This window comes from Mauremys reevesii, linkage group 12 (assembly GCF_016161935.1).
Source record: "Mauremys reevesii isolate NIE-2019 linkage group 12, ASM1616193v1, whole genome shotgun sequence".
Classification (NCBI taxonomy): domain Eukaryota; kingdom Metazoa; phylum Chordata; order Testudines; family Geoemydidae; genus Mauremys; species Mauremys reevesii.
In genome coordinates this window covers 36,667,646-36,695,207 of record NC_052634.1, presented here as the reverse complement: position 1 = coordinate 36,695,207, position 27,562 = coordinate 36,667,646, and the positions used below count along the sequence as shown (strand labels likewise).

At 49.7% G+C, this 27,562-nt stretch overlaps 1 protein-coding gene, 1 non-coding gene and 1 pseudogene across 2 annotated transcripts in view; 1 reads left to right on the top strand and 2 right to left on the bottom strand.

The window, feature by feature from the left end:
• LOC120375400 (zinc finger protein 850-like) overlaps positions 1-27,562 on the top strand; it is a gene marked incomplete at both ends in the record, with an annotated part of 188,503 nt that overhangs the window by 63,177 nt on the left and 97,764 nt on the right. The gene's annotated exons all lie outside the window — the stretch shown is intronic.
• Positions 421-25,645, bottom strand: LOC120375893 (annotated as a pseudogene).
• TRNAS-GCU lies at positions 2,894-2,975 on the bottom strand. The gene has a single exon. It is a non-coding gene; the product is annotated as a tRNA-Ser (tRNA).

Sequence of the window (27,562 nt, the reverse complement as noted above, 5' to 3'; positions counted from 1 at the left end):
GGCACCGGGGTCTATCTCCCAGAAGCCAACTGCATCTCCATGGGTTCAGCCCTCAGAAGGGCAGGTGGGGGCTTCCTGGATCCCAGTTGCTCACAGTCAGCCCAGCCCCCACCTCTAAAGCCATCAATCTATAGGCCAACCTCCATGGGCAGAGGAGGCCAAGCCACAAGCCTCCAAAAGGTGACACGCCGCACTCCTCTAGGTTCTCCAGACTGATGCCAAGGTGATTTCTCCACTGACGTCAGCACCCTCTGTAGTGCAGGGGTTGGAGTTATTCCAGGGACAGGCCAATAGGAGAAGGAGAAGTGCCTTCCTGAACAGCAAGGGGATCTGAGAAAAGGAAGCCAGCATATTTCTGCACCAGGGACCTTGTGCGTGAGGCAAATGTGATAACCACGACACCACAGAAACTCTATCTATTTAGCTGGTGCTTGCCCTGGCACACACCAATGGGGAAACAGAGAGAGTGGTGGCAGCCCTTCGATAGGTCAGCTGGTAGAGCAGAGGACTGGAGCCGGTGCTCAGGAAGTCATCCTTACGTCCCCCTTCTGAACCTTGCTTGGAGGAGAGCTTCTTTTCTTCCCTTGCTGACAAAGAGCAAGAGAAGAATGGAAGGTCAGGTGGGCCAGCTCAGTGCAGAAGCCCATGCTGTCTTTTCCTGCTGCAAAGCCTGAAATGAGGGATTTGTGGCAGTTAAAGGAACTGCTGCACTTTCAGAAAACAGCCCAGCCCTGCACAAAGGGGGAAAGAAGAGCCCGCCCCCCAGCTTGGGATTGAACCACAGACCTTTAGTCTCACCCAGCTCAACTACTTCAACAGCTGCTTGGTTTCTTTTTAGCCTATTGCTTTTCTGTCTGGGATGCTTTTGTCAGCGGCCCATTAAGGCAAGATTCACTTTTGCTTTTCTTAGCTGGCTAGAGCCCTTGTTTAATAAACCAGGAGATCCTGGGTTCAACTCCCAGTGGTGCCTTGTTGAGATGCTTTTGGGGCACCTGGCGTTGGCTACTGTCAGAAAACAAGATTCAGAGTGAGATGGACCTTTGGTCTAGCCTAGTGTGGTTTTTCTTATGGTTTAAATTACACTCACAAGCACTGATAATAGATCTACTGAAAGTTTGGATATTAGGAGCTGATAGGTCAGTGGTCCAGTCCCCTCACAAATGACCCCCTCCCTCTGGGACAGGGGCAGGTCTGAGCTCTCACACCAAATGGCTCATTGCAGATGCCAGAATCTGTGGGCAGCTCATTTAGTTTATGCCGAGGGTTGAGTCCTGCTTTGTGCCCAGTGTCTGAGAATGAAAATCCTAAACCACCCTATGAAATAACGAATGCAGCAGGACGTGTTATTGTTCCTGCCCCAGAGCAGACAGACCAATGGAGAAATGCCATTGAGTCCAGGGTAATACTTCCCTGCGGTTTTACCATTTCCACTCGCTAAACTCCCTCCCAACCTTGTGGGCTCCTAGAGCAGGGGACTGAGCCTGAGCCCAGACACGGACACTGCAACTTTACTCCAGACCAAGCCACATGGCCCTGATTAATGTGACATAGGCCAGCCATGAGTGTTTCATTGCATTGTAGACATAGACTAACGTTATGTCTACACTGTGATTAACACACCCAGGGCACCCGTCTCAAAGCCCGGCTCAGCTGACTCAGGGTTATGGGGCTCAGGCTGCAAGACTATAAAATTACAGTGCAGACATATGGGCTTGAGCCCAACCTCTGAGGCCCCACGAGGGGTGAGGGTTTCTGAACCCAGGCTTCAGTGTGAACACAAATATCTGCACCACAGTTTTTAGCCCCTCAGCTTTAGCTCCATGAGCCCAAGTCAGATGACCCAGGCCAGCCCTGCTGCCATTTTTATCCCAGGAGAGATGGACTCTAAGGGTACGTCTCCATTGCAATGGAAGCCCAGGTGTGGCACTCTGTGCTCAAAGCAGCACCTGGAAGCCCCATATTCACCACTCTCATATAATGATGACATGGTTTGTACAAAGTCTGCCTGGTGAGGTATCATTTCAAAAGTTTTGATCTGTTGAACATTAATATCGTGTTGGATTGTGTGTGCTCGCATTGGTTGGGAAGTTATGAAGTTTTGCTCTGTGTGCATTACTGAGAGATGTTATGAGGTTGGGAAATACCCCCCCACCAGCCTTTCAGGTGCGACAATGGAGGAGCCAGACTCGCTGCTGGCCCATTGAAGGATCCACACTCCCAAGGACTATCCCAGGAACCGTGTACAATGCAGGCTTCTCCGAGATACCACAGAGACAATGGACACTGCTTGACTCGCAAAGGAGCTTCCTAACAACTATGAAAGAGGGGAAGAGACATCATGGCTTGGCCTCTCTCCCCGACAACTCAGCAGCTGGAAACACACCTGGAGGACAAAGACTGAACTGAACTGACTCAGAAATCAGAAGAGAATAATAACAATAATACTTTCAAACCAAATTCCCCAACCAGACTAGTATTGGTTTTTCAGCAGAAAATTTTCAGTTTGGGGGATTTTGTTTTCCCAGTCAGACCTTGCCAAGGGAAGCAGAAAGAAAATGTTTGAGTTGCCTCCTTCAGAACAACTTGGCCCTAGACACTCTAGCTGTGGGTCATTGTCGTGGCCTTGCTGAGGTGGGGGCATTTTAATAATTTGGGCAAGTCCCAGGGTGTTTGGGGGAGATTATGAGGATGTCACCTTTTGAGATAAAAGCTAAGAAATACAGGACTAGACAATTCTTTCAGAAAACTGGAGTTGAGACATATTTCATTTAAAGCAGGGGGGTCTGAGTTTCTGAGAAGGTTTCTGTTTGCAGGAAGCAACATGGTTTGGTCTGTCATTTTACCAAAGGGGGAGTGGGTTGTTTGTCAAGGAGGGGAGAAGGCAAAATGCAGCCGATGAGGATGGGATTTGAACCCCTGTGTGCAGAGCACAATGAATTAGCAGTCCATCACTTTAACCACTCAGCCACCTCATCTAATCTGTCAAAAAAGGGACAGAAGGAGAAATCTTAGGCCAGCAGAGATAGGGACAATAAGGAGTTTTTAAATACTAAGCGGAAGCAGGGGCTGAATGAGCTCCCCCCTCACATCTAGTGAGGAGCTGGGGGAAAGACTTCAGGAACACACCGTGTTTGCATAGACACCTACTCTGCCTAGCTATGCAGCATGATGGGGCCGCTTCCCCAAAATGACCAGTTTTGGCTGGTGGTGGGTTACAAATCATTTTAGGATTGAGTGGAATGAAATGTTATTATCCTTCCTGCAGGAGTGAAGGGCAGCAGGACATACCTAGTCCGTCCTGATGGAGAGGTGGGTGGGTGAGGAATAGCTTTTATTGGACTGCATAGAAGTGATTGAGAACATCACCCTAAACTAGTGGTCCCCAAACATTTCACACTGTGCCCTCTTAGCCATGGCTGTGGCCCCGCGGAAGCCGCGGTCAAGAAACGAGGCTGGGAGTGGGGCTGTTGCTTGCTGGGAGAGGGGTGCAGACAGGGTTCAGGGGGTCGAGTCCAAGCTGGGAGCCAGGGGCCCAGACTGAGGGTGGGAGTGGGGAAGAGCTGGGGCTGAGAGCTGCTCCCTCCATGAGGGCTGGCTCAGGCCCTGAGGTGCCCCCATGAATGTTCCTGTGTCCCCCTAGGAGTCATGCCCCACATTTTGGGGACCACTGACCCCTACTCGCTAAGCAGGGGCTAGTGATGCCAAAGCCCAGGAAAGGGAGAACAAGTGTTGGGGCCCCAGAACCGGAACCATGACCCCCACTTCTGTCTGTGGCTCCGCCTTCCACAGCTTCCACCCACGGCCCCATCCACTGTCACCTCTGTTCCACCCTTCCCCACTGGCCCCACCCTATCACTCCTTTACCCGGCCCCGCTGCGGCCCGAGACCAGAGAAGCTCTGTGCCCTGCTGCAGCCCCCGGGCCGTAGCAGGGAGTGGGAGCTCCTCCAGCCCTGGGGCCGACATGGGGGAGACTTTTCCAGGGGGCCCAATTTGGCCAGGGCCCCTAGTCATGGGCCCCACTGCCCCCTTGGCGACGCAAGGTTTGGGGAGGCTGAGCCCCCCCGAGCCTCCATTACGAGCCGCCCAGGCTACCACTGCTCAGTGTGGGGCCAGTCTCCCTGTGTCTCTGCTGTTCGTGCTGGGAAGCCTGGCCGGCCTTAGGGGTGGGCCCCCCCGGCAGCCGCCCAGGGCTCCAGGGGGTCAAAGGGCACCATGTGCCAATGCAAAGGTGCTCACTGCTCTCCCTGCCCCAATGCTCCTCCATGGCCCCATAGAGGGTTGTGGGAGCGAGGAGCAACACTATGTGCTCCATGCGTCCTGGTCACTGTCCCCACCTGGGCTGTGCTGTGAGGAGCATCAGAAGTTGCTGCTCTCTGCCCTCCCTGATGCAGCCCGGCTGAGGAAAGTGACCTGGATGCAGGGAGCTCGGATGATGTCACTTCTCGCCCTGCCCCTGCAGCCCCTTGGGGTGCCCGGAGGAGCAACGTTCCAGGAGGAGCGGGCAGCAATGCCAGCTGCTCCATGCACACAGGTCAGTGTCCCCACGTGGGTGCAGGAGGGTGCAGGGTTAGGGGTGAAGGGGTGCAGGAACGAGGCAATGGCTGGTGGCACAGGAGGGGAGTGCGGGAGTTAAGGGCAAAGGGGACACAGTGTAGCAGTTAGGGCACAGGAGGGGGCAGGAGTTAGGGGTGAAGGAGGCACAAGGGTTGGGAGTGCAGGAGCTAGCACTAAAGGGGGAGGGGGATTGCCCAGGGGTGATGGGAAGTGCCAAAGTACAAGTTTTGCCCCGGGCACCATTTCCCTAACACTGGTCCTTGGTAACATTTCTTGCTGGGAGGGGAGGGAGAGAGAGGCGTTTTCTCTCTGTTTCTTTCCTCTCCATTTTCTGCTCCTTCCTTCAATGCCAGAAACCTCCCTTGTGTTTCAGACTGTGCAGTGACGCCCTCCCCACCCCAGGCCTCTGGAGCCTTTGGAGCAGAAAGATCCCAGGAGCTGAGGGTGAATCCAGGGGTGAGTAGCTGGCAGGAAGGAGCCCTAGCAGCTCTTCTGGGAGCACAGGGGAGGAATGACTCCCCCTTCTCTAGATTCTCCCCGTGGGGCTCTGGGGAGCAGGGAGGGTTGTGTGATAAATTCCATCCAACTCCCCCTTTGATCCAAGCTGAGGGACATCTCAGCTCTGCACGATCTCCTTGGCAGCACCAAACAAGGGATGTTTTCCACTGTCCAGGAGACCCAGCCAGGGATTGATGTGCTGGAGATATGTTGGGAAAGGACCGTCTGAATTGCCAGGGCAGGGAATGAACAATCTACAGCAATGTCATTAACCACAAACACACTCTAGCCATGCTCCAGCCAGTAGGGAAATGGGCAGGAATTCTTGCTGTTCAGCCATGACCACACGTACAGAGCTGCACAGCAGTGAGTGTGCTGGGGAAGCTGGTCTGAGCAAACAATTGGAAATGACCCTTCAGTGAGAACAGAACCAGAGTGCAAAAAGGCCCCTGTGTTAAGTGGTTGTGGCTGAGGGCTTAGGGAGCTGGGGTATGACACCATAGGGGTCTTTCTGTGGCGCTTTGATTTTTGCCAGCTAGGGAAGGCTGGTGTGTGGTGTCTGCATGGCTGTACTTTCAGTGATGCAGGTTTCTCAATCCCATTGTTCCATGGGCATCCTACTAGATTGCCGGCTGCCTTTCAACTGCAGTGTGGAGACTGTTTGTGTGTGGGGAGAGACAGTGAGTGTGTTGGGGAAGAGTGAGTGTGTTTAGGTAGGCAGGAGCGGATCATTATTATCCCTACTTGAAAGAGGGAGAAGCTAAGGCTGAGAAAGGAAAATTGACTCGTCTTAGGTCACACGGCCAGTCAGTGGCAGCGTTGGGAATAGGACCCAAGAGCCCTGATTTTCAAACTAACCATCGGATCTTGAATTTCAGACACTGAATGACCTGAATAAAGTGCTCTCAGATGAGCTCCAGACCAACAACAGTGCACAGTAATTATTCAGCAAGTATTTGAGGAGAACTGCAATGTTAGAGAGAATCATGAACTGCTCAGAGACCATCAATGCAGAGAAGCAGCAAAATTCATCAAACATAGAACTGGTTCTGACTTATTTCCTTGGTCTTAAAAGAGAACAAGAAGGACCCGAGTCTCCTCCCTGTCAATAACCCCCTGCTCAGCCAATCAGGGTAGAGACTGAGGCCGGGAGGCTGAGGGTTCTCACCAGAGAGCCCAAAGGATGGCCCAGGTCACCAGTGGGGATCACTGCCCAAGCACTATTTCAGCCCCATATTTTTGGGTGGACCTCCGAGAGTGGGAGCTACCGAGCACTCCCGCAACACACACACACACACACACACACCTCTGTTGGGAAAGGAACAGGAGAAAGGACAAAAGCAGCAAGAGACAAAGAGAAAGGAGGAAGGGATGGATGGAGGAAGAGGTGAAACAAAAAAGACAAACCCTAATGTCCTTAGTGATTCTAAGGGACAAAATCCCAGGTGCGCAATAAAATTCTGCCTCCTTAAGCTCGTGTTTTCCATGCCTAGAATTCAACTGTCACCTGATGGATCAAACTGAACAGGTTTCAAACCTCCAGGAGGCTCTTACCTTCTAAACAGGGACGGCTGTTTTCTAGTAAAATCAGGAAAAGGGAAGGGGAAAACGAAAGAGGTTCCTCCTGGTGCTCACGTCCGTGAACCCAAATACTCTCTCAGTCCTCAAAGAGACCTGGAGAAGGAGACTTGCTGAAGCAAAGCCACAGGGGTCCCAGGTTTCCCTGGCCCCTCGCCCTTGTCCTGCCTGGCTGATGTCAGGATCTCTCTGTGAGGTCACCACCTCCCCAGCACCTTTGAGCAATAGTCTGAGGTCCTGCCAAAGGCCTTTGTGATGTCACTGCCACACCCCTCCCTTGCTGTGCTAATGTCCTGCCCCTGGCCAGGCACTTTGGAGGTTTGAGCTACTCCCATGGATCACCCCACTCAAGGAGCGTTCGTTCTAGGAAGCAAGCCGGCTAGACAGGAAAACATCAGACACTGCTCCCAGTGCTGTCTTTACAAGCTTTCAGTAGCGATCTCACTGCTATGCTTCCTGGATAAAAATCATAAAAATCAGTGTATTAGCTGTGGTGAGTTTGTTGCTTGTTGTTTGTTGCAGGTGTTGCTTGTGACTAACAGTGATCCCTTTGCTAAATGAGACCAATGCGCTTTTGTCACACATGCACTAAGCTATACTGACCTATACAGTCACACTCTGATACAACAGAAAGGCCAGCACAAAAAATAGAGAACGAAACAATAAGATACTTAAATGACAATGGTTGGAACTCTCCTTTTCCTGGAGATTGATGGTTGACAATTGCAGCTTTCCTACCTACTGGGCACATCCTGTGACAGATGTCAGGCCTTTCCTTTGCAAATCAGAGACGTGGGGAACTCAGTGACCCTTACAGGCTAAGTGGGTAAAAAATTATACAACTTCTCACCTCTAGTATTTTTCCTTTTAATAGATTTTGATTTTTATGCTAAGCAAAATAAGTTCTATTTGAAATACAAAAATTTAAGTCTATACTTCCCAATATTCTCTTATTCACTCTCTCTCACACACATTCTCCCACCCCAACCTTTGGAGTGAGGTTTTCTACCAAAACCCCCTTACACCAGGGTCCCCAACCCCAGTCCGCGGCCCGGTACGGTCCACGGCCTCTTAGAAACCGGGCCGCGAACCGACCCAGTGGAGCTTCCGCAGGCATGCCTGCGGGAGGTCCAGCTGAGCCACGGGACGAGCGCTCCCTCCGCAGTCGTGCCTGCGGAGGTCCGCTGCTCCCGGGGCTCAGCTGGAGCTTCGCAGGCACGCCTGTGGAAGCTCCACTGAAACGATGGACCTCCGCAGGCACGACTGCGGAGGGTCCGGCAAACGAAACCGGTCCCTGGACCTAAAAGGTTGGGGACCCTGCCTTACACTACAGGATAAATTAAATCAAATTAACATTTCAAGATTAGCCATCATTTCCTGTATGACTAACAAAACAAAAAACATGGCAACTTTCAGTTTTCCCAAATTAATTCTAATCACACAATTAGTCTCTTAATCTATAACCAATAACTCCACCTATAATTTCATTTTCATTGGAAACACCACCATATTCAAAGATCACAAATTCTTGTCATGTGATAATTTTCTTTTAATCCCCACTGCCAACAACTGAACCTTGATTCAAGTTGTGATTTGTCCCAACACTTCTGTGAGTTCATATATTTCTGGTTCTTCTGCCATGCGTGTTGGTGGAAGGGGTCTCCTATATGGGCATGTTTGCATCATGAGGAAAAATACCTCTCTCGTCACACTTTTTAATCTTTCAAAGTAGAAGGAGGTGGAGGAGAAGTGATGTAAATGCATAAAACACAAGATAAAACTGTCTGGTCTACACTAAAAACATTTATCGGTAAAAATCCACACCACTGAGCAACGTAGTTACACAGCCCTAACCCCTTGTGTAGATAGCGCTACATTAGCAGGAGAGCTTCTCCTGCCAACATAGCCACCGCTTGCGGGACCTGGACTAATGAAGTCCGACGGGAGAGATCTCTACCATTGGCTTGGAGCATCTGTAATACCAGCGCTACAGCAGAGCAGTTACCAACATCAGCTTAATTGTGCAGCCATAGCATCAGACACAAAACCATGGAATCAGGACTCAACATGTGTGTATCCAGAAGTCTGAAACTGGAGCCTGACACATTCATTGCCTCATTGGTTACCATCATTTCTACAGCCTGAAAGCCCTTGTTACCCAATCAGGCAGCCAGTTTGGGATCCACGGGGAAGGAACGTCCTCTGAAGCACTCTCTCTTTGGATCCAAACAGTGAAGGATGATTGTTCTCAAACTAACCCTGGTATCCTCTGGAACTGTAATCAGTGACACTGCACTAGGAAGTGGAGTTGTACAAACAACTTTCCTTGGGTCACTGGTCACCATAGCTTCCTTTACTGGGGTGGAAACCAAGAACTGAGTGTGTGCTCTTTCCACCCCAGTTCTTTCCAAATCCTTGGTTAGGGTAAATTTACAGTTCTCTGAAGTAGAATCCTTTACAAAACCACTTCAAATCTCAGCAGTGTTAGTGAGGAATGGCTTCCCAAAACATGTCCAGCTTTTTTTAATTTGGTGGCACAGTTCCAGTCAAGGGACTGGATAGAGGCCTGGAACAGAATCCCTGTTACAAGTTACAAGAGCTGGAGTTTCTATTAAAAAATAGCTATTTATCTGTAGCTATTAGATTTCCAACACTGGTTCAATTTTATACACATTTTTACCAACTACAAAGGATAATTCAACAAAAAAAAACCCACTTCTATTTCCTCAACATCTGCGTCTTGAAGGGCAGCATCTCCCATAACATAGGATTAGCTAGGAGAGATCTTCTGTGGGGCCTGGGTTATAAATGCTTTGGAAACCATTTTGCCTAGTTCAAAACCACTTACAGTGGAATTCTCTCTCCAGAACATCAGAGACAATATTGACTTAAACAATTGAACTACACTGTGATCATATGCACTTCCTTCAGTTAGTTGGGGTTCTGCTGTTGTTCACCATTTCCGAGTGGAGATTTTATATCACCACTGTTTCTTTGTTAGCATGTCCAGTAAATTAGAAAGTTCTCTCCTGTTGACAGAACTACACTTGAACTTTCTCCATGTCATCATTGAGGGGTGGGGAAAATCAAAGCTGAAGTGAAAAATTATGACCTTAGCAAATGGTCATTTCCTCCTAATGTCTCCAATAAATCTGAGCTACATCCTATCCAACTGTACTAATATCCAACTGAGTGACCAGAGCCTTCAAGAAGGATAGAAATCCACATCACAGAGAGCTAGAATACATGGCAATGAAAATGTGGAGTGAAACTCCAGAGCAGTTTATATCTGATTATTCAGAATCAGGACAAGAGATTTCTCCTTATCACTTTTTCCTCTGATCCATTCAAACCAGTTTCACTGAGCACTGTCTCAATAGTCAGTTATGCTATTTACCAAATTTTTAGTATCGAGCATCACCATAATGGGGGACAGAACAACCACCTTGCCAGAAGTGGCTTTATCATCAGATGGAACCTGGGATTTAAACTCCAAATGATCACACTGTGTTTGGGATCCATTTGAATTCCCCTTTCAGGCCTTTGATACTTTCATCTCCAGTCATAGCGACATTGGTATAGGATTAAAGAAGTCAAAGCATCACCTCCAAGCACAGACAATGAAGAATGCTTAATTACATGACACGTTGAAAAGTGGATGGATAGAATGTGATCAGCGATGAGCTGCCAAAATCTTAGGAACCAGTTCCCTACCGGGTCTTCGGTGTACGGCTCCGGCGGGTGAAGGACCCGCTGCCGAAGACCTGGTAGGGAACCATCCGGTGAGTACACCTCCCACCCATGTCCTGACCCCAAATACCCCCCTCAGAAACTGCAACTCATAACCCGCTCCCGCTCCTTGTCCCCTGACCACTCCTTCCCGAGACTCCCAACCCTAACTGCCCCCCAGGACTCCACCCCCTACCCAACTTGCCTTGCTCTCTATCCCCTGACTGCCCCGACCCCATCCATCAACACCCCGACAGACCCCCAGAACTCCTATGCGGTGCCTACCCCCCCCTTCCCCATTCCCTGACCGCCCTCCAAGAGCCTCTGCCCCATCCAACTCCCCGCTCCCTGTCCCTGCCTTATCCAACCCCCTAACCCCGGCCTCTTACCCCCGCCGGGGCCAGGCCAGAGCTGCGCGGCCGGAGTCAGGGCCTGGGATGGGGCCCCGGCCTGGAGCTGTGCCGCGTGGCCAGCCTGGAGCCCTCCTTACATCCCATCCCCACCCCAGTTCACCTGCAGGAAGCCCTGCTTCCTGTGAATCAGCTGATTCGCGGGAAGCAGGGGAGGAGAAGCCGGGGGGAGCATCAGGGGAGGAGGCAGAGGTAGGTGAGCTGGGGCAAGGGGCAGGGCAGGGAGCTGCCACAGGTTTTGTTAAATTTAAAAGCCTTTTTAGAACCAGGACAACCGGTTCTAAAAGGGCTTCAACATTTAACCACCAGTTCCCATGAACCGGTGGGAACCGGCTCCAGCTCACCACGGAATCGATGAAGATTAACTCTGCATAGCTCAGAAAAAAGATAACAGTTCTGCAGTGATGGGGAAGGAGGGAATCTCTGAGTCACTCCATCTCCTTCCAGTGTCACAGAGGCTGAAATGACACTTTTTTCCCCTGCCCTGCTCCTCTTCATTTAAATATAATTTGAAAAGTTCCCAATATAACTGCTCTTCAGCAAAACCCAGAGCAATGTGAGAACAACTGGCAGTGATGCAATCTGTATCATTGGTTACTCTAACAATAATTTTGTAATAGGAGGAATGGTAGAAATGTGATGCTCCTTGGCTCCTGATAGGAAGGCCACATTCGAATTACTCATGGGACAATGGAGTTGATAGAAAGGAGATGAAAGTATCAAAGGCCTGAAAGGGGAATTCAAACGGTCACTCATCTGGAGAAGCTGAGGGATAATGATGCTACAAATTGTTCAAACAGCTTTAAAAGTTACTTTTTCTGATTCCCACATAGTATTAAAGAAAAAAGGGTATTGATAGCCCATGAGATTTTTATGGTCTTGATTCCCCTCGCAGATTCTCTGGTGACTAACATGGGCTGGGTGCTAAAACAAGATATTCCCACACTCACTGCTTTCATAAGTTCTCTCACCTGTGTGGATTTTCTTATGGTGAAAAAGGTGCGATCTTTGAATGAAGGTTTTCCTGCACTCACTGCGCTTTGCCTCTGTGTGGATTCTCTGATGTCTAATATGGTGCGAGCTGCGAGTGAAAGTTTTCCCACACTCACTGCATTCATAGGGCCTCTCCCTGTACGGATTCTCTGATGTTCAGAAAGGCCTGAGCTGGTTCTCTCACCTGTGTGGATTTTCTGATGGTGAAAAAGGCCTGATCTTTGAGTGAAGGCTTTCCCGCACTCACTGCATTCTTAGGGCCTCTCTCCCATGTGGATTCTCTGATGCCTAATAAGGTGTGAGCTGCGATTGAAGGTTTTCCCGCACTCACTGCATTCATAGGGCCTCTCTCCCGTGTGGATTCTCTGATGCCTAATAAGGTGTGAGCTGCGATCGAAGGTTTTCCCACACTCACCGCATTCATAGGACCCCTCCCCTGTGTGGATTCTCTGATGCCTAATAAGGTGTGAGCTTCGATTGAAGGTTTTTCGACACTCACTGCATTCATAGGACCGCTCCCTTGTGTGGATTCTCTGATGATTAATAAGGTGTGAGCTTCGATTGAAGGTTTTTCCACACTCACTGCATTCATAGGGCCTCTCCCCTGTGTGGATTCTCTGATGCCTAATAAAGCATTATCTGTGAGTGAAGTTTTTCCACACTCACTGCATTCATAGGGCCTCTCCCCTGTGTGGATTCTCTGATGTTCAGAAAGATCTGAGCTTTTAGTGAAGCATTTTCCACACTCACTGCATTCATAGGGCCTCTCCCCTGTGTGGATTCTCTGATGTTCAGAAAGGGCTGATCTTTGAGTGAAGCATTTTCCACACTCACTGCATTCATAGGGCCTGTCCCCTGTGTGGATTCTCTCATGTTGAGAAAGGGTTGATCTTGAGTGAAGTTTTCCCACACTCAGTGCATGTATTTTTCGCTTTTCCTGAGGATTTCCTGATGCGTTCTGGATTCCTTAAGGCCCTTCTGAGTTTGCTGACAGGAAAAAAATTTACCCATTTTCTCCCCTGGCTGGTTTCCCAGCTCTCTTTCTGGTCTGTGCTGAATCTCACAGGATCTTCCCTGCTCATGACTGCTGCATACATTCCTTTTCGATCTTTGCGATAATTCTCTGTGTTTATCCCTTGATCAACATTTTCCTGCTGAGAATTCTGTTCCTCTTTCTCACATACCATTGCATCACCTGCTGTGATAGAGACAGAAACCTCAAACAGGGATGGAAAGGGGAAGGCCAAACCAATACAAGTACTGGAGAGAGGTCAAATAAAAATCAGGAACTGAACTCCCCCAAACAGGAGAGAGGAGGGGATCAATTCAGCCTTCACATCCCATCCAACTTTGCAGGAGGAAGGGAGGAAGCTACTGCCTGGTGTCTGCTAGGATCTATAGGAAGCCATGAGCTATATTTACTCCGAGGATACGACCTCTGCTAGGGACAATAATGAAACAAGAGAGCTCCCAAGGGCTTTGTAGGGCATCCCAGATGTTTCCTTCAGGCACTTACAGATTCTGAGTTGCTTTAATGTTTCCTCACCTGTGCAGGGTGCTCCCAGGATCTCTCTTTCCTCTGAACCCTGGAGGTCTGGGACCCATGGCTCTTCCCCTTGTTCCAGCTGGGAGATCACATCAGGTTGGGAAACTGGAAACCCTACTCAGATGAAAGAAAACAAAGGAGTTCAGTTGATTTCATAAAACCTGATCATATAAAACAAACATTCTATTAATTGATCTTCAGTGTTTAGTGTGAGCTGGTGCGCCTGGGGCAGTCCTCACTGAAAATGCCAGGGTCAGGGCAGGCTGAAAAAGGAGAGCAGATGCTCCCAAAACTGGTGGTTAACACTGAAGTTAAACTCACAGACCAGTCACAAACTGTGCTTTGATCCCCCACACTGGTTAACGAGACGCTGAAAAAAGAAATTGTGCAGCCCCCTTTATTGCATGACAGTTCTCTGACTCCCAATCAGCACTTAGGTCCGGTCAGTGAGAGGTTATTTAAAAACTCTGCTCACTGTGATACTGCAAGGCCAGAGGGCAGCAGGAGAGTGAGCCTATTTGGATCCAGGAAGTGGGCAGGTGGAAGGGTCAGCCACATTACCGGGTCACTATAGGTTTGGATCTTACCCAAAATACCACGCCGCCAGCCAAGCCTTTAGCATCTAAACTAAATGTTTAGAAGAAAGAATGAACAAAATAATGAAGTTAAATGGGAAAGCAGGCAGATACATTCCATAATCTATATATAGGTTTCTGGGCTTGGCTACACTTACAATTTGCAGCGCTGGGAGTTACAGCGCTGGTCATGCAGCTGTGTAGTGCCAGCGCTGGAGTGTGGCCACACTGACAGCTACCAGCGCTGCAGTGTGGCCACACTTGCAGCACTTTCCAGCGCTGTATTGAGAGGTGCATTGTGGGCAACTATCCCACAGAGCACCTTGTCCCATTTTGGCGCTGAGTATTGTGGGAAGGGGAAGGAAGTGTGCGGGTCATTCTGCTTCCTGTTTGCCAGCGCCCCGTGGTGCATCGCTTCACATCCCAGCATTCACTCTTTCCGGCAGCGTTTGGCGCCATTGTGAGTGTCTTTCTGTTACTCTTTTCTGTGGCAAATGGAGCCCGATCTGCTGAGGACTCTGCTGATGAGTGTCACCAGCACAACACGTTTGGCAGTCGAGCTATTCCTTCAGCTCCAAAGTGACAGTGAGGAGTCCGACGATGATATCAATATGGATTTGCCTGCCGCGTGTGACACTACAGTGCTTGTGGCATTCACGGAAATGCTCAGCACCGTTGAACGCCGCTTTTGGGCTCGGGAAACAAGCACTGACTGGTGGGATCACATCGTCATGGAAGTCTGGGATGACGAGCAGTGGCTGCAGAACTTTCGTATGAGAAAGCCACTTTCATGGGACTGTGTGCTGAGCTCGCCCCCACTCTGCGGCGCAAGGACACAAGATTGAGAGCTGCCCTGACGGTGGAAAAGCGGGTGGCTATTGCAATCTGGAAGCTGGCAACTCCAGACAGCTACCGGTCGGTCGGGAACCAGTTTGGTGTGGGAAAGTCGACCGTGGGAATCGTTTTGATGCAAGTTTGCAAGGCAATTAATCGCATCCTGCTAAGAAAGACCGTGACTCTGGGGAGCGTGCAGGACATTGTGGATGGCTTTGCACAAATGGGTTTCCCTAACTGTGGAGGCGATAGATGGGACGCATATTCCTATTCTGGCCCCCCCCCACCTGGCATCAGAGTATGTTAATCGTAAGGGGTATTTCTCTATGGTTCTCCAGGCGCTTGTGGATCACCGCGGGCGTTTCATTGACATTTACACAGGCTGGCCTGGCAAGGTGCATGATGCGCATCTTTCGGAACAGTGGCCTGTTCAGGAAGATGCAGGCAGGGACTTTTTCCCAGACAGGAAGATCACAGTAGGGGATGTCGAAATGCCCACTGTGATCCTTGAGACCCCGTACCCGTTACTGCCTTGGCTCATGAAACCCTAGACAGGGAAGCTTGACAGGAGCAAATACCGGTTCAACTACAGGCTGAGCCGGTGCAGAATGACTGTGGAGTGTGCTTTTGGGCGTTTAAAAGCTCGCTGGAGATGTTTGTATGGGAAGCTAGACTTGGGGAAAGCAGCATCCCCGCGGTTATAAGCGCTTGCTGTACCCTCCATAATATTTGTGAAGGGAAGGGTGAAACATTCAGTGAGGCATGGACCACCGAGGTTCAAGTCCTGGAGGCTGAATATGCACAGCCAGAGAGCAGGGCTAATAGAGGCCCAGCACAGGGCTACAAGGATTAGGGATGCCTTGAGGGAAGAATTTGAGGCTGAAAGCCAACAGTAATGTTTGCTGCCTTGCATGGGAGTGAATTGCACTGCTTACACTGTTATTCTATTATCCATAATAATAATATGATTTGTAGTGCCTCTTTCTTTACTGGGCTAAGGTATCTTTCACTATCTGCTATAATAAAGACTGTTTTCAAAGCCAAGAATTGATTTATTGAAAAGAAAAAAACTTCCTTGACAGACAGACAGACACACAACATTTCATGAACACAAGAGGGCAGGGGTGTGGGTTGGTGAACTGTACAGTCACAAGTTTGCATATGCCCTGTCTGGATTGCTGTTTAATGAATCCTGCACTTCAGGATGCATATACTGCATGCTGATGGGGGTTGAATGCAGAGGGTAAGGGTGGTGGTAGGTATCAGGGCTGGTTGGGGAACGTACAGGTGTTGGAGGCAGCTGGTGGTGGTAAGAACCTGGATGCTGGGGAAAGGTGGTTTGAGCTGACATTGGGGCACAAGGCACAAAGGACGGGGCGGGTGGGGGAGTAGCACGGTAGTGCTCTGCTTGCATGGCAACGAGTGACTCTATAGACTCCGCTTGGCGCTCCAGGATGCTTAGCAGCCGCTCCGTGCTTTTCCTCTTGGCCACTGCATTTCTCTTGCGAGTCCTGCTTTCTTTCTCGCCAATCCTTCAATTCTTTACTCTCTCGAGCAGACTGATTAAGAACAGTTTTCAGCATGTCTTCTTTGCTCTTTCGGGGATTTTTTCTCAAATTTTGAAGCCTCTGTGATGTTGAACATCTGGGCAGTCCAGTAGTCAAGGTCACTGTAGAAACAGAAATGACAACATTTAACACAGGCAGCATTGTATCCACTATCTCCAGACATGAATTGTTACACTGAGGGAGTGAGTTCTCATTTAAGCATTCTTTTCCCCACACGCATAACACAACAGAAGCCACGAAATGGTGAGTGAGGAGTGCGGGAGAAGTGGGGCTTGGGTGATAGAGGGGAGCTGGTTGCTTCGGGTAATCTGGAGTGCTAGAGGGGTTGAGTGAAGATGCAGATGCAGGGGTGATCTTATCTCCCTATCTCTTCACTAAAGAGTCTCCCAACATTTTTCACAGGACTTAATCCTGGAAGATGTTTCCCTACTGCGAGTCACTAGGGAACAGCGGGGGGCTCTTTTAGAGCAATGTGGATTCCGCCCGGGACCCTATGCGGCGTGCCTGTGTTCAGAAATGGTCCCCCCACCACTGGCAGCAGAGTGGCGCGGACGCGTCACCGTCACTGGGACAAGGGACACAGTGGCTCTGCCTATAAACCTGCGCAGGCATATTGCCCACGCTCTGGATGAAGCTTTTGCTGAGATAACTGAAGCAGATTACCGCGACGTGATAGACCACATCAACGGGCTATTCCACATCTAGAGGCTGGCATGCATGCATCCATAACCCCCCTTCCTCTCCAGAAACATTTCCACCCAGAAAATAAAAGCCGCTTACCAGTACCCCGCTCCTCTGCTTGTCCTTCTGCAACTGCTGGCTGCTGCGATTGGGTACTTTCCTCCTGGCTTGAGAAGAGCTCCTGGCTGCATGCCTCCAGGGAATCTGCGGTTTCTTCCCCCATCCCAGGAGCTTCACTCGCGGTTTCCTCTCCCCCCCCCGCCGCCTCCTCCGCCTCCTCCTCCTGTCCCCCAGCCTGCTCAGAAGTGTCCATCGTTATCCTGGGATTGGCAGTGGGGTCACCCCCAAGTATGTCATCCATCTCCCTGTAAAAACGGCAGGTCGTGGGAGCAGCTCCGGATCGTCGATTCCCCTCTCGGGCTTTGTAATAGGCACTCCGCAGCTCTTTAACTTTCACCCTGCATTGTAGTGCGTCCCGATCATGGCCCCGATCCAGCATGGCCCTTGATATCTGCTCAAAGATATCGTAATTCCTACGGCCGGAGCGCAGCTGTGCCTGAACAGATGCCTCACCCCAAACACTGATGAGGTCCTGCAATTCACCAGTGCTCCATGCTGGGGCTCGTTTGCCACGTGGAGGCATGGTCACCTGTAACTGATTAACTGATTGCACTCCACACCTGGCTGCAGCAAACAGGAAGGAGATTTTTAAATTTCCCGGGGCATTTAAAGGGCGGGTCACCTGAGGCAAGAGCAGTAGAGTGCAAACTGATGTGCAGAGTGGCTGAACAGGAATTCTGGGATAACTCCTTATTCCCTGGAGGACAGGTAAAGCGCTGGTGAGTGTCCACACCTGCTGAGCAGCGCTGGATCACCAGCGCTGCACTCCTTATACCCCTGCCGGGATGGGTTTTCAGCCAGCGCTGCAACCAGGGAGTTGCAGCGCTGGTTGTGCCCTGCAAGTGTGGACGGGGTGTTGTTGCAGCGCTGGAAAGCCTCCACCAGCGCTGCAACTTGTAAGTGTAGCCAAGCCCTTAGATGTATTGGTGAGTTGCTGGTGTGAAAGTCCATCTGGAACACATCCACAGGTTGGATGGGTCATTCAGTCCTTTGTTCAAGGCTTCAGTTTGTAGAGAAGTTGATCCAGAGGCAGGAAGAGGGATTGAAGAGAAAATGCAGATGATGCAGCTGCCCTTTATATTCCCTTTACCATGTGGCTTGTACTTCCTGTGTCCCAAACACAAGCTTCACAGCACATGGCATGGAAAAGCCTTGGAGTTCTCAGTAGACAGGCATACACGTGCATGTCTTGCTGACTCAATAGGTGTATCCCCTTATTCCTTTCCATGGGCTTGTTGTACAGCTGTACCTTCTTTGAGAAGGTAACAGATTTTTTAGACAAAGGAAATGCTGTGGATCTAATTTACCTCGATTTCAGTAAGGCATTTGTTACGGTTCCACATGGGGGATTATTAGTTAAATTGGAAAAGATGGGGATCAATATGAAAATTGAAAGGTGGACAAGGAACTGGTTAAAGGGAAGACTATAACCAGTCGTACTGAAAGGTGAACTGTCAGGCTGGAAGGAGGTTACTAGTGGAGTTCCTCGGGGATCAGTTTGGGGACCAATCTTATTTAATCTTTTTATTACTGACATTGGCACAAAAAGTGGGAATGTGCTAATAAAGTTTGCGGATGACACAAAGCTGGGAGGTATTGCTAACACAGAGAAGGACCGGGATATCATACAGGAAGATCTGAATGACCTTGTAAACTGGAGTAATAGTAATAGGATGAAATTTAAAAAGCATGGGAAAATTTAATAGTGAAAAGTGCAAGGTCACGCATTTAGAGATTAATAAGAATTTTAGTTATAAATTGGGGATACATCCATTGGAAATAACAGAGGAGGAGGACGACCTCAGAGTATTGGTTGATCACAGGATGACAATGAGCCGCCAATGTGATATGGCTGTTAAAAAAGCTAATGCAGTTTTAGGATGCATCAGGTGAGGTATTTCCAGCAAAGATAAGGTGTTAGTACCATTATACAAGGCACTGGTGAGACCTCATCTGGAATACTGTGTGCAGTTCTGGTCTCCCATGTTTAAGAAGGATGAATTCAAACGGGAACAGGTACAAAGAAGGGCTACTAGGATGATCCGAGGAATGGAAAACCTGTCTTACGAAAGGAGACTCAAAGAGCTTGGCTTGTTTAGCCTAACCAAAAGAAGGCTGAGGGGGGATATGATTGCTTTCTATAAATATAGCAGAGGGATAAATTTAGGGAGGGAGAGTAATTATTTAAGCTTAGTACCAATGTGGACACAAGAAGAAACGGATATAAACTGGACACTAGGAAGTTTAGACTTGAAATTAGACGAAGGTTTCTAACCATTAGAGGAGTGAAGTTCTGGAAGAGCCTTCCAAGGGGAGTAGTGGGGGCAAAAGACATATCTGGCTTTAAGACTAAGCTTGATAAGTTAATGCTGGGGATAGTATGATGGGATAGCCTAATTTGGGCAATTAATTTGGCAATTGATCTTTGATTATCAGCAGGTAAGTATGCCTAGTGGTCTGTGATGGGATGTTAGATGGGGTGGGATCTGAGTTACTACAGAGAATTCTTTCCTGGGTGCTGGCTGGTGAGTCTTGCCCACATGCTCAGGGTTTAACTGGTCGCCATATTTGGCGTCGGGAAGGAATTTTCCTTCAGGGCAGATTGACAGAGGCCCTGGAGGTTTTTCGCCTTTCTCTGCGGCATGGGGCATGGGTCACTTGCTGGAGGATTCTCTGCAGCTTGAGGTCTCCAAACCACAATTTGAGGACTTCAATAACTCAGACATAGGTTAGGGGTTTGTTACAGGAGTGGATGGGTGAGATTCTGTGGCCTGCATTGTGCAGGAGGTTGGACTAGACGATCATAATGGTCCCTTCTGACCTTAAAGTCTATGAGTCTATAGACCCTGGATGGGCAAGCAAACAGGCTACGCAGTGCCGATGTCAATATGTCTGGGGGTGTCACCCAGAAACACTACACACGACTGGAAATAAAGATATACCCTACATATCTAGAACTCACAAGACAAAGGTGATACAAACTGAAACAAAATGATCATACTTGGACAATCATAACATTTTCCCTGACACCTTATATAGCATTACTAGCATGAGTGATTGCAATTTTATCATATTGGTATTAATAATGAAGTAATAATAATATAAAGTGTCCCACAATTCCATACAGTGTCACACTTAGTAAACTAGTGAATTCCCAGAACCAGCTGCCCAGGTCCTTGAAGATGCAAAACATTCTGCTAAGGAGGGATTAAAATTCCCACATATCTGCTGGGACTGGACACAGACACTGTGTCAATATGTACCCCTATGTACACTCTTCTACAAAATTATGATCAATTTTGTACACAGTATTGCTTGTGAGGTACCATTTGAAATCACAATCTACTGAATATTATCCTCCTGTTAAAATGTGTAGCAACACTGTATGTAAAGTTATGAGATTTTACTATATGATGTTACTGCAAAAGTTACAATTGTGGAGAATACCCACAGAGCAGTTCCTCAGAGACAGCAAGGCAAACAGCTGGTCAAATAGCCATTCTGTAGCGGGGGGAAGGTGTGAAGACATTTACATTCCATCGCAAGGATCACTTGAAACTCATATCTACAACAGACAGCCTGTCACCATGACTCAGTTGAGAACTGAAGTTGTTTGTAGTACAAAGGACTGAATTATAAAAAGAGGTGAGGAGAATCCATGAGACTCTCTCTCTCTCCCTCTGCCCATGACAAATCCTGAAGAACTGAACTTGGGCAGCAGGGGCGGATAAGGGGAGTCATGGCTGAAAGGAAAGCCAGCCTGTCTCAGCATATGTGAGAAACCTTTGTTTTGAATCCATTTTAGCTTATTAACTTTGACATTAGTTTGTATTTTATTTTGCGTTTCTTTTGCAAAAAATTCTGACTTCTATGCCTCATCACCTGTAGTCACTTAAAATCTTTTTTTCCGGTAGTTAACAATCTTGTTTTACTGTTTTATTTAACCAGTGTGTTTGGATTTGTCATGGAGTTTAGGGGAGACAAGGCCCTGCACCCCCTGCTTCCTGCGATTCACCATGACTCTCAGCCAGAGAGCAGACCAGAAGGTTTATTAGATGACAGGAACACAGTCCAAACCAAAGCTTGTAGCCATAAACAGGATCCCTTAGTCAGGTCCTTCTGGGGGGCCAGGAGGTCTGTCTGACCTCACCTCCATTCTCCCAGCCAGCTCCAAAACTGAAAGTCTCCAGCCCCTCCTCTCCTTTTGTCTCATGTTCTATGCTCAGGTATCTTCCCTCAAGGAAAGTCTCCCATCCCCAGTGCAGACAGTCCAAGTAAAACTCCCCTGCAATCTTCCCAGGTCAATACTCCCCACTCCCTGCTGCATCACCGGTACCGACCCAGTATTCAAAGGAAACATTAAGAACATTCCCACTTTGTCACAGGATGAAAGTGTGTTGGAAACTCCATTTGGGATAACAAGGCTGGTGCATGTCATATTCCACTGATGAAATGACAGAGTTCAGATGAGCTTGCGTTGTTCAGTAGTGTGCTGGGCAGGGCAAGATGCACACTTCTGGGGCAAGTCTGGGACAAGAGAATTTTCTGGGGTTCTCCTGTGGGGTACTGTAATTCGGGAGTTGCTGACTAGCAGCACTCAAAACTGTGTAGCTGGGAGCGAGTTACATGCTGGAGACTGTGTGTTACCTGCCCAGGAGCGGCTGCTCTCACAGTAAAACAGTGTAAAAGTCACCCCAGCCTGGGGAACTGAGGGGAAACAGCTGTTCAACACTCCAGATTGCACTGTGGTTAATGTCACAGACACTCAATTTCAAAGAGGCTCCTACAACCCAGAGAAAGTAAATCCATGTCCCAGAAATCGAAGACTCCAGACAGAGGGCAAGTCTCCCTGGCTTTGCTTCTTGCTGACAGAGAGGTCGAGAGACTATGAGAGGGTCCCGGGGAAGCTGGGAACAGTAACCATGGGCTGGTGGGGTTCAGTGGAGAAAGGGAACAGGAAGGACAGGGATATTACTGAATGCAGGATCTCAGCACTACTAGATGTCAGGACAGCACATATTGCAGCCTATTGGAAAACATAATCTCAACTATACATACAAACTGGAGTCTAAATTAGCTGTTTCCACCCAAGAGGATCTTGGAGTCACTGTGGATAATTCTCTGAAAACATCCACTCAATGTGCAGCAGCAGTCAAAAAGTGAACAATGTTGGAAATCATTAAGAAAGGGATAGATAATAAGACAGAAAATATCATATTGCCTCTATAGAAATCCATGGTACGCCCACATCTTGAATACAGCATGCAGATGTGGTCACCCCATCTCAAAAAAGATATATTGGAATTGGAAGAAGTTCAGAAAAGGGCAAAAAAATTATGAGGGTATGGAACAGCTTCCGTATGAGGAGAGATTAAAAAGACTTGGACTTTTCAGCTGGGAAAAGAGACAAAGGGGAAAATGAGAGAGGTCTACACAATCATGACTGGTGTGGAGAAAGTGAATAAGGACGTGTTATTTACTCCTTCTCATAACACAAGGGCTAGCAATCACCCAATGAAATTAACAGAGAGCAGGTTTAAAAACAAACAAACAAAAGGAAGTATTTCTTCACACAACGCACAGGCAACCTGTGGAATGGGCGACAGATGAATCAGTTGATTCCCTGCTCTGTTCATTCCCTCTGGGGCACCTGGCATTGGCCACTGTCAGAAGACAGGACACTGGGCTAGATGGACCTTTGGTCTGACCCCATATGGCCGTTCTTATCTACTAGGGAATCTAATGAGTCCAGGGTAACGGGAGGGAGTAGGAAAATCCCTGGGTGTGGAGAACACTGGGAAATTAGAAGCTATAATTCAGGAGCACTAGACTCTAATTAGTCTGGAAAAGCAGAATGTGAAAAATAAGAATCAGGGTCATGTGACTTTGGCAATGAGGGACTCAAAAATCCGAGGAGCCTGCAGAGCAGAGAGATTGTGGCTATTGCACATGGGGATGGGGGAGCAAGACTTGCCAGGTCTCAAGAAATGTCACTAGCAACCTAGGCCATTTTCACATGCTGGGGTGCGATCCAGAGCAGTGAGGAGTTGTGGCACCTGTAATCCTGGGTGAGATTCAATGTTCTGTTGCTGGAGCTCCCTCAGAGGCCGATTTACAGTAAAACACAGGATGCTCTGGCACGGGGCCCCCAATGACAGGAGGCCCCAGGGCTGGGCAGCTGCAAGGTCAGAAGCTTGGTCCTGCCGGCTGCTGGGGCTCCTGCTGCAGGCGCCGCACCCATCGGCAGCCAAGCTCCCCCCTCCCCCACCTGTGCTGTGTTCCCTCCCCTTCCCCTCCCTCCCTCCCAGTGCTCAGGTCACTTTGGGAGGGAGGGGGAGGAGCGGGACTGCAGCGCACTCGGGGGAGGCGGAGAAGAGGCGGGGGTGGGGCTGTGTGGAAGGGGGTGAAATTAGGGCAAAGCCCCTGCAGTCCCCTTCACATACCCCCCAGCCTCCTGCCCTAACTCCTGCACACACCCCAAATCCCCACCCTGAGCACTAAACAGGAGCTCCTGCACTCACACCCACATTCCCACCTGCACCCCTTGCATCGAATGGGAGCTGCCCCAGGTAAGCGTTCCACACCCCAACCACGTGCCCAAACCCTGAGCTCCCTCCTGCAGCCTAACTCCTGGTCAGAACCTGCACCCCACCCCCCAGCCTGCTCCTGCACCCTACCTCCGGCACCCCCTCACCTACACCCCAACCCCCTGCCACCCCCCATGTCCCCGGCTCCTCCCCACACTCCCAGCCCCGTGACTCCACCCCTCACTCACCCCAGCCCTGAGTCCTGCACCCCCACACCCCAGCCCCTGCCCACCCTGACTCCTGCACACACACCCACCCCTATTCTCATCTGCAACCCTTGCATCAAATGGGAGCTGCCCCAGATAAGCGCTCCACACCCCAACCCCTTGCCCCAGCCCTGGGCCCCCTCCCACACCCTATCTCCTGGACAGACACTGCACCCCAACCCCCAGCCCATATAAACAATTTTCAGCGATTTTCAAGTGGTCTCTCGAAAAAGAAGTTCGACTACAAAAACAATGAAGGTACCTCTCTTCATTTTCCTTTACTTCCTATTACTTATAGGAGGATGAAGAAACAAAGAATAAAAAATGGGGATGGGGGAGATAAGAGAGAATGTTCTTTTTCTTGGCTGGGTCCCAAGGAGGCCCCCCCAAAATGAAGCTGAGCACAGGGCCCCACTAATGCTAAATCCGCCACTGAGCTTCCTTCTCTGGATACTCCCAGCCAGCATTCAAGGATGCACTGAGGCCTTGGCTACACTTGAGAGTTACAGCGCAATAAAGCCCCCCAGAGCGCTGTACCTCACTCCCCGTCCACACTGGCAAGGCACATACAGCGCTGCATCTCCCTGGCTACAGCGCTGCTTGTACTCCACCTCCACGAGAAGAATAGAGAGTTTAGCGCTGCTGCTGCAACGCTGCAGTGCCAGTGTAAACAGGGAATAATCTTAGTACGCTGTAACTGACCTCCAGAAGCTTCCCACAATCCTTTTAAGTAAAGATTACTCTCTCTGTTTTGTTGTGATGCCTCTGTTTGTTTTGTTGTGAACTCGGGGCTCCCAACGCTGCTTATCAAAAAAAAAAAAAAACAGCTCCTGTTTGCTGTGAATGAGTAGAGGCAGGCAGGGGGGCTCCCTTTGGAAAGCCCACAGGTAATGTTTGCTCTAAGAGGGCGGGAGGGAGGGAGCTTGAGGAGAGAAGCAGCTCAGCGAGTGGGCAGGCGGGAGGTCCGTTTCGGCGTGGCTGCTTATATGGTCTATGAGGAATAAAGCTGTTTGCTTTCAGTGAGTGAGAGAGGGGTGGAGGAGGGAGTTGGAACTTGCAAGGCAGCTGCTGACACAATGTGGGCTCCAAAAATCCCCTCTCTCTCTCCCCCACACTCCTTGTCACATTCCAACCCACCCCCTTTTTGAAAAGCACATTGCAGCCACTTGAATGCTGGGATAGCTGCCCATAATGCACCGCTCCCAATGCCGCTGCAAATGTGGCCACGCCAGTGTGCTGTCAGCTGTCCGTGTGGACAGACTGCAGCGCTTTCCCTACTCAGCTGTACGAAGGCAGGTTTAACTCCCAGCACTGTACAGCTGCAAGTGTAGCCATACCCTGAGTGTCTGTGTGATAAGTAACCCTGGCCCAGCAGCCCTGACTCAGCAGCCCTGACTCTGGCAGCCTGCCTCTCACACCCCAAGCACATTCTGGTTTGCGGGGGAGTAGGCTCAGTGTTTGTAGAGAAGGGCAGGGGTAGGAACCTTCTGTTCATTATGCTGGACCTAACCCCCAGTTTTACTTGAGCAAACAGGAGCTATTTGACACTGTGCAATACTGCTCCTGTGCTCTGTTCCCAAAGTGTTCTGCACCGGGGGGAGGGAGTCCTCTGTGTCACTGGCATATTGAGGTGATGCTGAAACAGGCCAGAACAGAGGTGGCATTGTTGGGCTGGCATGAACCATACCTCTTAATTCCCGTACCAAGAAGGGAGGGGATTGGAATCATTACCAAGCGAGGTCACGTTCTCATAGTTCTCCTGCATGACGTCTCTGTAGAGGGCTCTCTGAGCAGGGTCCAGCAGAGCCCACTCTTCCCTGGAGAAATACACAGCCACCTCCTCGAAGGTCACCGGCCCCTGAAAGAGCAAGAGTCCAACACTCAGTACCTGCTGCCCCATTCACAGCCCCACAATTTGTGGGGCAGAGAAGCCCATCAAAGGGAAGCCCTGGGTGGATTGCAGTCAACAGAGTCCAACCCCCACCCTGCTCAGAGCATCCAGGAAACACCAGGGTGAGGGGGGTGAAGAGAGCCCCTTGTCTCTCCCAGCAAATCCATCACACACCTACTAGCCACAGACCGATACAGGAGATGGAGCCCCTAGCAGGGACCAGGGAGAGCTCCCTGGTAGGAAGCCCAACACCCTCCTCATTGTGAGGAGCTGGATATGAATGGAGGGGAATCTCCCCTAAGCCTGACTGATGGGTGCCCCCTTCATATCTCGCAGCAGCCGCTGGTCAGTCAGGTCAGGCTCCAGCACTGGGAGTCTGATCAGTTTTCCTAGCTCCGTGTAGGTGGATTATTTTCTGTTTAACAAATTAGGGCATTTCAACCTCCAAACCTTATGGGTCTGTTCCTAGAATCTAGGCTCCTTATTAAACAACTCCCAGCAGGTTTGTCACAATCTGTCCTCATCCCTTTCTCCACCCTGTGCATTTCCTGCCCTGCTCCAACCTCCAAACCAGACTGTGCAAACCTGCCCATCTCCAGTGTATTTGCTGTCCCTCTCCCCCCTGCAGGAACCCACCAGCAACCCCCCGATAATCCCTACCTGAACAGGCTCCTCTGCAGCCATTTCTCTCCCCTGTGTCATGGAAGGATGGGATGAGCTGGAGCGAAACATGGACGTCATTCTGCATCCTGGCAGGGTGAGAAGGGCAGTAGTGGGGGTTACAGAACAGGCTTTAGTTAATTTCACAGGACAATTCCCCTAGGATCTTTCCCTGCACACAGACATCCTAGATTCTGCCATGCTGGAAAATGCTCAATCTCTTTATTACAGTGCAGACCTGGCCCCTCCTGCCAGGCTAAGCCCACACAGACATTTTTAACCTCCCTTCTCCCTCCCCCCATCCCGTAACAAAGTCTCTGAACACAAGGCTAGAAAAGAGCAGAACCCAAGGAGTCACTGTGGGGGATTCCCTCGGACACTGACCCCATGGCAGCCGCACCCCAGCAGGAGGGATATGGAGTCAGGAACTGGCTTTTCCTCTGTCTGAGCCTCATCTTTTCCACAGGAAAGTGACTCCACCCAGGGTGCAGTAATACACCTGCCTGGGCAGATAAGAGATCTGGAAATCTCTCTCAAAACTCCTTCTCTCCCATGGCCCCTTTCTCTCTCTTTCCCCTTCTCTCTCCTTTTCCCTGTCCCCTCTCCCTGCCCGTCTGGTAGGAAAGTCCCATTCCTGGGTAGTTTGCTCTCCCATGGCTGGATTTGCTCCTGCAATTGCTAATGGGACGAGAAATGAGGGGGGTCTTTGTGTAGAGTCATTTTAATGCCAGACCCCAGCATTTTCCCTTCATTTCTTTCAGTTACCTGGAGTCTGTGGTAGAATTTGTATTAACAGGGCCCAGGGCTGCCCCAAGGTGCTAGTACAAGCTGGAGAAAGTCATCCCCTGGGCCGGGCAGAGAAGCAGCTCAGATTAAGGTCACTTCCCAGCACAGAGCCCTGCTGGGGGAGCAGCAGCTGCTAACCCTGGTCTCCCAGATCACAATGGAGGCTGCGGAGTCTGACCCAGGAAGCTGAACCCCAATGTCCTGAGCAGAGAGGGACAGAGCGTTTGAGCAGCTTCCCTCCTTTAGCTCTCTGGGGAGAGCAGCTAATGAGAGCCCCTCCTCACGGGGAGAATTGCTGATCTCATTTGCCTCACTGTCCATCCGGAGTCACTCCTTGTCTTTCCA